At 46.8% G+C, this 8,825-nt stretch overlaps 1 long non-coding RNA gene across 1 annotated transcript; it reads left to right on the plus strand.

Annotated features, from left to right (window-relative positions):
* Positions 1-5,270: 5,270 nt before the first annotated feature.
* On the plus strand, positions 5,271-6,147 carry LOC311014353. The gene is made up of 3 exons (XR_014597254.1): positions 5,271-5,667; positions 5,841-5,938; positions 6,091-6,147. It is a non-coding gene; the product is annotated as an uncharacterized lncRNA (long non-coding RNA).
* The last annotated feature ends 2,678 nt before the right edge of the window (positions 6,148-8,825 follow it).

Below are 8,825 nucleotides of genomic sequence, written 5' to 3' on the forward strand. Positions count from 1 at the left end.
TGATCTGCATCCAAGCTGAAAACGGGTTTCATCACTAAAGTCGATGAAGGAGGTTCCTTTTAGCGCCCACACAGGATGCAGCAGCTCGGACCACGACGGTCTGGTCAGATTATGTGGGCATCTTTCCAGTGGACTGTTTCTAGTCCTGTCAGATCAGGTTCAGTCTGCAGCCTGTTGTGAACCACATCTGATTGCTGTTTATTGCCTCGTGGTCTGGTTCTTCCACCGATATGGAAACTGATACACCAGGCTGACATTTGCTGCTCATTACAATTTGCATATGGTTCTGTCCTTTTGATGGTTGTTGGACAGCAGACATTTTGTCCTGTTATAGATGTTATGAATGGAGCAACGGCATCATTAATAAGTGTGATTAGACCCGCCCCTCCTGCTCTGTCAATGTGCACTCATGGGAAGAGACCCAGACCATTTCATCCCATGATATAATGTGGGGGAGGAGACGCTGACAACTGTTTTCATGTTAAAGTAAACACGGATTAGCAAGTAAAATGTACTGCAGTCCAAAAGGAGTGATGATGATGAGGATTTCGTGCTAAGATGCTAACAGCTTTGCTAACATTTGTATTTAGTAATAAACAAGCAAGGCCTCATGTTGAGCCACATCTTTATTTTTTCCAGCCTGGAGGGTCCTCAGCCCAACCTCTGGGGGCATGCTCTTATGAACAATTCATGCCAACATTATCCCGGACAAAATTATATCAAAATATGCTGAAAACTCCTAAACATACTGATGTCGCATTTGTCAGTTTGTTTTGACGGAAACAAAGAGTTTTATTGTCACCGATACATGCATGAAATGATCAAATAATCTGAAATGAAATGATCATAAATCTAATGTCATTTTTAGTATTTAAGAGAACAAAGCTGAAGCATTGATGATCTTGAAATGGCATATATATATATATATATATATATTCTGTCTCTCTTTGTTATAATTAAGGTAACATAAAAACGATAGTGCTCAATTCTTTGTAATCAAACAAACTAAATCGATAGCTGATCAATCCCCCCCGTATGTGGAGCATAAAGCCAATGAGTGAATCTGCAGTAGAAGATGGTTTGATGTCCTGTCACAGTGTCGGAAAAATACATGATGACATACAAGAACATGAAAATACATTAAGAGAATATGAGAAAAAAACATGAAATGTGTCTGTTTCGGAATGCCCATGCACACGCGCGAACACACGCAAGAACGCACGCGCAACACTCATTGTCGTGGAAACAGAATCAAACTGAACAATGACGGTCAGAGCTGGTATAAAAGAGCTATCGGCCATTTTGCGTTCTCTTTTTGCACTTGATCTTGACACGACTTGGTTAAACTGTAGAGTGGACCCAAATAGTAGAGAGTTTCAAGGTAAAGAGCCCAAAACAGCAGTGAGTTTTACATCGCAGAAGAAGAAGGAACTGAAGACACATTTATTCGGAAACCAGAGGATCCTAGACAGCGACTGCGGAGAAGAAGAGGCCGACGAAGGCCCTCCGGGCTGCGGATCCAGAGGCAGCCCCAGGGCCCAGACCTGAGCCGCGGGATGCGGGTAAGACAACGTTGTTGGTTTTTTCGTTTTACTTGTTGATTCATCCCTTAAAGACGCTAAAAGCGCCCAAAGTCAGAAATCAGTGTCACTTTTGGAGTTTGACGGTGAACAACAGTTCACATCAGTTCACAGGACTGGTGGGAAAACCGACATTTGGTGAAAGCAGACACTCGCTCCAGGATGTCTTCAATGTAATCTTTGTGGGACAGAATGTGTTAAACATGGCGGGGGAGCCGTTGAGTGTTGTTTGTTCGGAAAGTTGTTTGTTTTGGTTTGAAGGCGTCACATCTTCCATGGAGATTTGTGAACAAATATGGCGCCGGGCCATATTTCATAAAATGCTCAACATGGGTTTTAGTGGAAATGACGGAAGTGTGACGTCAGCCCGGACAGTTCGGTAAAGTTGGAAATATATTTACAGATTCAAACTTACGGGATCAATAAATCTAAGGTGAAGTTATGAGTGGAGTTATTGATTTTTGTTACAGCGTCTTACTCTTGTGCGCATAGAGATCAATGTTCTCCGTCCAGCTCGGAGGACGCTTATTTATATACAAAATGGGGGTTTTGGTCCTTGTAGCTCGTAGTCTATGATATTAATGTGGGACAGAGGCATCATTTGTGTTTGAAAAACGTGTCACTTCAGATTTATTGGTCCCGGAAGTTTGAATCTGTGAATATATTTCCAACTTTACCGAAGTGGCCGGACGTCCACCGAGTTGTGCGTCGTTGCTTGAAGTAAGTGTCGGTGGAATCAGCTCATCCAGCAGATTCATGGTTTTTCATTGATTTGAATGAACTATTTCTAGAAATGTGTTTTCGGCTGCTTTTGACTGTGACTTTTAAGAGCTGGTGGTGACAATTTATATTTCAGGATGTAAGTATTTTCTTCCAGAAAGTCCTTTTATGATGAAAATGTTGATGGTATTTTCATTTTTAAATGCAACAAAAGCTTAAAGGTTGTGTTTGTTACTGTCTTTAGACTGTTGGGCGCGTCACCTGGACCTCCGTCCTGCTGCCGGACGGAAGGCTGATCCTGAGGAGGGTCCCGGCTCCCGCCTCCTCCAGCAGCTCCCTGGGGAGCTCAACAAGCAGGTTTTCCCCTCCAACCCTCTTCTCTCTCTCCGCTTCCTCTTCCTCTTCAAGCTCCTCTCCTACCTGCTCCCTTGCCTCCTCACCCAACCAGCCCCCCCCACCCCCCAGCCCCCCCTTTTGTTTTTCCCCTATCTCCCCCCTCGACCTCTTCTCCGAACTCCCCCCTATGTTCTCCCCCTTTCCCCCCATTACCTACTTTGGCTCATCCTCGAGCTCCTCCCCCAGCCCCCCCCTTTTGTCCCCCCTCGACCCCTTCTCTCAGCTCCACCCCATTCTCTCCCCCGTTCTCCCCCGAACCAACTCTTCCCCAAGCTCCTCCCACAGCCCCCCCTTTTGTTCTTCCCCTATCTCCCCCCTTGACCCCTTCTCTCAGCTCCACCCAATTCTCTCCCCTGTTCCCCCCCGAACCAACTCTCCTTGGTCCTCGAGCTCCTACCCTGGCTCCTCCCACAGCCCCCCCTTTTGTTCTTCCCCTATCTCCCCCCTTGACCCCTTCTCTCCATTCCGACCCATTCTCTCCCCCGTTCCCCCCCGAACCAACTCTTCCCCAAGCTCCTCCCACAGCCCCCCCTTTTGTTCTTCCCCTATCTCCCCCCTTGACCCCTTCTCTCAGCTCCACCCCATTCTCTCCCCCGTTCCCCCCCGAACCAACTCTTCCCCAAGCTCCTCCCACAGCCCCCCCTTTTGTTCTTCCCCTATCTCCCCCCTTGACCCCTTCTCTCAGCTCCACCCCATTCTCTCCCCCGTTCCCCCTCGAACCAACTCTCCTTGGTCCTCGAGCTCCTACCCCGGCTCCTCCCACAGCTCCCCCTTTTGTTCTTCCCCTATCTCCCCCCTTGACCCCTTCTCTCAGCTCCACCCCATTCTCTCCCCCGTTCCCCCCCGAACCAACTCTTCCCCAAGCTCCTCCCACAGCCCCCCCTTTTGTTCTTCCCCTATCTCCCCCCTTGACCCCTTCTCTCCATTCCGACCCATTCTCTCCCCCGTTCCCCCCCGAACCAACTCTTCCCCAAGCTCCTCCCACAGCCCCCCCTTTTGTTCTTCCCCTATCTCCCCCCTTGACCCCTTCTCTCAGTTCCGACCCATTCTCTCCCCCGTTCCCCCCCGAACCAACTCTTCCCCAAGCTCCTCCCACAGCCCCCCCTCTTGTTCTTCCCCTATCTCCCCCCTTGACCCCTTCTCTGAGCTTCACCCCATTCTCTCCCCCGTTCCCCCTCGAACCAACTCTCCTTGGTCCTCGAGCTCCTACCCCGGCTCCTCCCACAGCTCCCCCTTTTGTTCTTCCCCTATCTCCCCCCTTGACCCATTCTCTCAGTTCCACCCCATTCTCTCCCCCGTTCCCCCCCAAACCAACTCTTCCCCAAGCTCCTCCCACAGCCCCCCCTCTTGTTCTTCCCCTATCTCCCCCCTTGACCCCTTCTCTGAGCCCCACCCCATTCTCTCCCCTGTTCCCCCCCGAGCCAACTCTTCCCCAAGCTTAGGAGGCAGCCCTCCTAAGAAGCGCCGGGTGGTCTAGTGATTTCTAGTTTGTTTTGGGTGATCCACTTAGTGTAAAATTCCATCCTGTTCTGTCCCGTCCTGTCTTGTCCTGTTCTGTCCCGTTCTGTCCTGTCCTGTCTTGTGATTTCCTGTCCTGTGATATTGTGTCCTGTCCTATGATGTCCTGTCCTGTGATGTTGTGTCCTGTCCTGTGATGTCCTGTTCTGTCCTGTCCCATCCTGTCCTGTCCCCTCCTGTCCCGTTCTGTTCCGTTCTGTCCTGTTCTGTCCTGTTCTGTCCTGCCCCATCCTGTCCTGTCCCGTCCCGTCCTGTGATGTCCTGTGATGTCCTGTGATGTTGTGTCCTGTCCTGTGATGTCTTGTTCTGTGATGTCCTGTTCTGTCCTGTGATGTTGTGTCCTGTCCTGTCCTGTTCTGTCCCCTTCTGTCCTGTTCTGCCCTGTCCCATCCTGTTCAGTCCCGTCCCGTCCTGTTCTGTTCTGTCCCGTCCCGTCCTGTCCTGTCCCGTCCTGTATTGTCCCTTCCTGTCCTGTGATGTCCTGTTCTGTCCTGTGATGTTGTGTCCTGTCCTGTGATGTCTTGTTCTGTGATGTCCTGTTCTGTCCTGTGATGTTGTGTCCTGTCCTGTGATGTCTTGTTCTGTGATGTCCTGTCCTGTGATGTTGTGTCCTGTCCTGTGATGTCCTGTTATGTGATGTCCTGTCCTGTGATGTCCTGTCCTGTGATGTTGTGTCCTGTCCTGTGATGTCCTGTTATGTGATGTCCTGTTCTGTGATGTTGTGTTTTGTCCTGTGATGTCTTGTTCTGTGATGTCCTGTCCTGTGATGTTGTGTCCTGTCCTGTGATGTCTTCTTCTGTGATGTCCTGACCTGTGTTGTTTTGTCCTGTCCTGTGATGTCCTGTTATGTGATGTCCTGTCCTGTGATGTTGTGTTTTGTCCTGTGATGTCCTCTCCTGTCGTGTGATGTCCTCTCCTGTCGTGTGATGTCGTGTGATGTCCTCTCCTGTCCTGTGATGTCCTGTCTTGTTCTGTCCTGTCTTGTGATGTCCTGCTATGTCCTGTCTTGTACTGTTCTGGACATTGCAGGCCATTATAGGACAGGGCAGGACACAACTGATCAGATGTCACGTGTGTCCTTTGTTGAGCCGTTATGTCCCGTCCAAACAGGACAAATGAGGTAAGTAAGAATGTCCCTCCTAGTGGATTCTAGTCGGGGTCCATTCAACAGGTAATAGTGTCCTCTGTGGTGGACTTGAAGGATCAAAAGGTGAGTTGGACAGCTACACAATGTATGATTTGTATTCTTTATGCACCTGGCCTTGAAACTAATTACATTAATTTTGTATGCAGGATTCCATTTGATTGTCTTCAGCACTGCCTTGGACCCAAATTGGCAAGAAGACCCAGAGGAACCCCAGGACCCCCGGGGCCCCCAGGACCATCAGGACCCTCAGGACCAGACCACAGAGATGAGGGAAGCTATGCCTTGATCCTGAAATGGAAGAACCAGGTAAGGAATAACTGTATTATGCTGCTATTATTATTATTATTATTATTATTATTATTATTATTATTATTATGATTATCATTATTATTAGGCTTGATCCAATACATTTACCTTTGTTTTCTTCATGAAGTCAATTTAAGAAATCAATGAAATGTTTTTTTTTTTCATTCATAAAGAAGCCAAAGGATGAGAAAGATGAGCAAGCGCCCAGAGATGAAGATGAGGGAAGCGACGTGTCCACAGAGAACATGGACGAGCACAGCGAGGCATCAAAGTATGTGAACTTGATTATGTTGCAGTGACTTTATGTGAGCACACGTTTTTAAAATGTCTCTCTAGATACTGTAAGTTTCCTCCAGAATATAATAGCGTTGCTCCCCACTGCTGCTCTAAGTGTTTTCTGTTCTTCTTGTCCTTTCTCTTCAGGTCCATCAGGTCCAGGTCTATGAAGTCTGTCTGTCTCCTCACCAGCAGCAAAGCAGCAGAGCCGTCCAGAGACGTGTCCAGACTTCTGCTTATGAGAGCTGAGCAAACAGCTGACCAGTCGGCAGAGAGCATTCTGGGAAGTGCCAGCTGAAAGACATCTCCAGTGTCTACAGTACATCATCAGACCACCCAAACAGTTCCTCCAATAAAAAGACAAAAGTCTGTCTATGTTTACGATTGGTCTCTGTCTTTAATGTTGGATGTAAAAAAAAGATAGAAGCTGAAAACATGGAGTGGACTCAAACGTGTAAAATCATTGTTCTCAGTCACTTTGCAGCAGTTATCAAATTCAAACAGTTTCACATCACATCATCATGGAATCAGTCTTGAACCACTTTGAGTAACTTCTATATAGAAACAACCTTAAAATGTATTCTAAACATACATCCTACAGATATCATAAAGCCCTCAGATAACTTCAGATAGCAGTGAAACAGCACCATCTTGTGGTGGCCGTGTGTTGCTATAAGTCCAACCAGAAGCCTCCGTAAACACTGTTGTCACGGTGTGTTACCTTTCCAGCTTATCGGCCCTGAACCCTAGTTGGGAGCACGCTGTGGATGCTAACGTGACCTTTGCTCGTTCAGCTGGTGACCCGCATTTCTAGTGTCCGGGTGACACGACCAGAAGAATGACAGGACAGGTCTCACAATGCTCAGTGACTGACACAGTCACCAAGCTGGTCTGGTGCTCTGCGGACCCTCCTCCGTCTCAGTAGAGCTCAAAGGTGGGCCAACAGTCTGCTCCCCGACAGGATCCTGGGTCCCAGCCTCATCCAGTTGAGGCTGAGGGAGGATGTCAGGAGGCCGGCGGCCGCTCGGTGAGGACGGTGGCGAAGAGAAGACACCCTGCGGTGATTCAAGTTTAACATCAAAGTAAAAAAAAAAGCCACAAACCCGGAGAGGAATGCTATCTGTAGTGAGCTCAATCTAAGACCCTCTTGGATTCTTGGCCTCCTTAACACTGCCTGCGAAGGGTCTCCTCCAAGAAGTTTGTAAACAAATTCATGGCTGGGATCAACTCGTACACAACGTGACATCTGAAAAATGGCTCAATGGAGCAATGGACTTCTGATCTTGTCAAGTATAACGCTGCATTAAGCCAATACACTTTGGGAAACCAGTTCATGCCCAACGACATCATTTTTCAGATGCAGCTCCGGTCCAGTCAGCTACCTTCCACCAACTAACAAAAGAGGAGAGGTCACCATCCCAAGAATGGAACTGACAGCTGCTATGTTGTCAGTCAAAGTGGACAAAATGCTCAGAGCAGAATTGCAGTTGCTACTAAAAAAAATCATTTTTTTGGACTAATAGTCAAGCAGTAATCAAGTACATTGCAAATGAATCAACAGTCAGAGATAATGTAATGTATCAGGATGGAAGTATGTGGAGACCACGTTAAATCCAGCTGACGATGCATCGAGGACTAAGTGCTGGAAGATTTGTGGATGGAAAAAGACTTCCCTGTTGAGGCCAGCCAGTGAACGGCCAAATGCACCATGAAATCCCATGCACTTAATCCAGATGACCCTGAGGTCAAAGTCAGGTTGGTTGTTTTGAAGGAAACAGAGACCCTACCACCCAGCTGCTCTCTGATGCCTCCTGTTGGCTGAAGAAAGGCTGTGGCATCATGGGTATTAAAGTTAAAAAGGCTCTTAGAATCTCAAGCAAAACAGAAAAAGGAAAAGGAATCCTGTGTCGACCGCCCGTACACAAGATCACAAAGTAAAGTGACTAACTCAGGCTTTTTTCAGCTTTTTACTCATGAAGATATTTTTATAATTATCCTCATAATGGAAATTCACCACGATCATCTTATTGTGAGTTCATGATGGAGGATTTTCCCATTCCTAATCTGGGGTATAGTTGCTCTTTAAATTGGCAGTTCACATGTATAAGTGTTTATCTCTGGAGTTTGGAGACTCCGTTTGTTACTCCAGCCATCAGATGAAGGGTGATAAATACAATATTTGCCTGTGGAAAAGCAGATATTCAAGTAAAGTACTTGGACCTAAAAACTGTACTTTAATTGCTTGAATAACTATTATTTGCAGCTGCAAAGAAAAACAATATTAAAGTCAGAATAAAGTCAAATCTCATTCTGTGTTGTTGGACCAAAGACGACATGATACTCTGATCAAAGACTCCACGTCAGTGTGCAGGTTGTTATCATTCCTGTAACCGCGGTTACCGTGCTTTTGAATCCCATTAAAACTCTTCCTCCTGGTTTCCAAAGCAGCAGCTGGTCTGGCTCCACAGAACATCTCAGACATGAGTGTGAATTGAGTTTTTGTGTCCCATGCAACGAGAAGTGGATCACCCGGTGGTTTCATGGACTACCATTCTAAAGCCTCAAGTTCATAATCTGCTTTCTGGTCCATTTGACTCTAAATGGACCATCATTTACCAAATGAACATCATGCTGGAATGTTTTTATTTAAATTGCATAAAAGTAGCCAGTGATTGGACAATATAGGATTTTATTGCTTAAAAAAAACAAAAAAACACTGACAATCCCACTATCAGGATGACGGTAAATATCATCACGTGAACTGAAAAAGCTGTCGTGAAGAGAAATGAAAAACAGAGCCATACTTTTAAAAAAACAGGCTTTGGGGAATGATGAGAAAGAACAGACTCATATTGTTTTAAAATGTGTCAAAAATATTTTAC

Source organism: Eutrigla gurnardus, assembly GCF_963514095.1.
Source record: "Eutrigla gurnardus genome assembly, chromosome: 6".
NCBI lineage: Eukaryota > Metazoa > Chordata > Actinopteri > Perciformes > Triglidae > Eutrigla > Eutrigla gurnardus.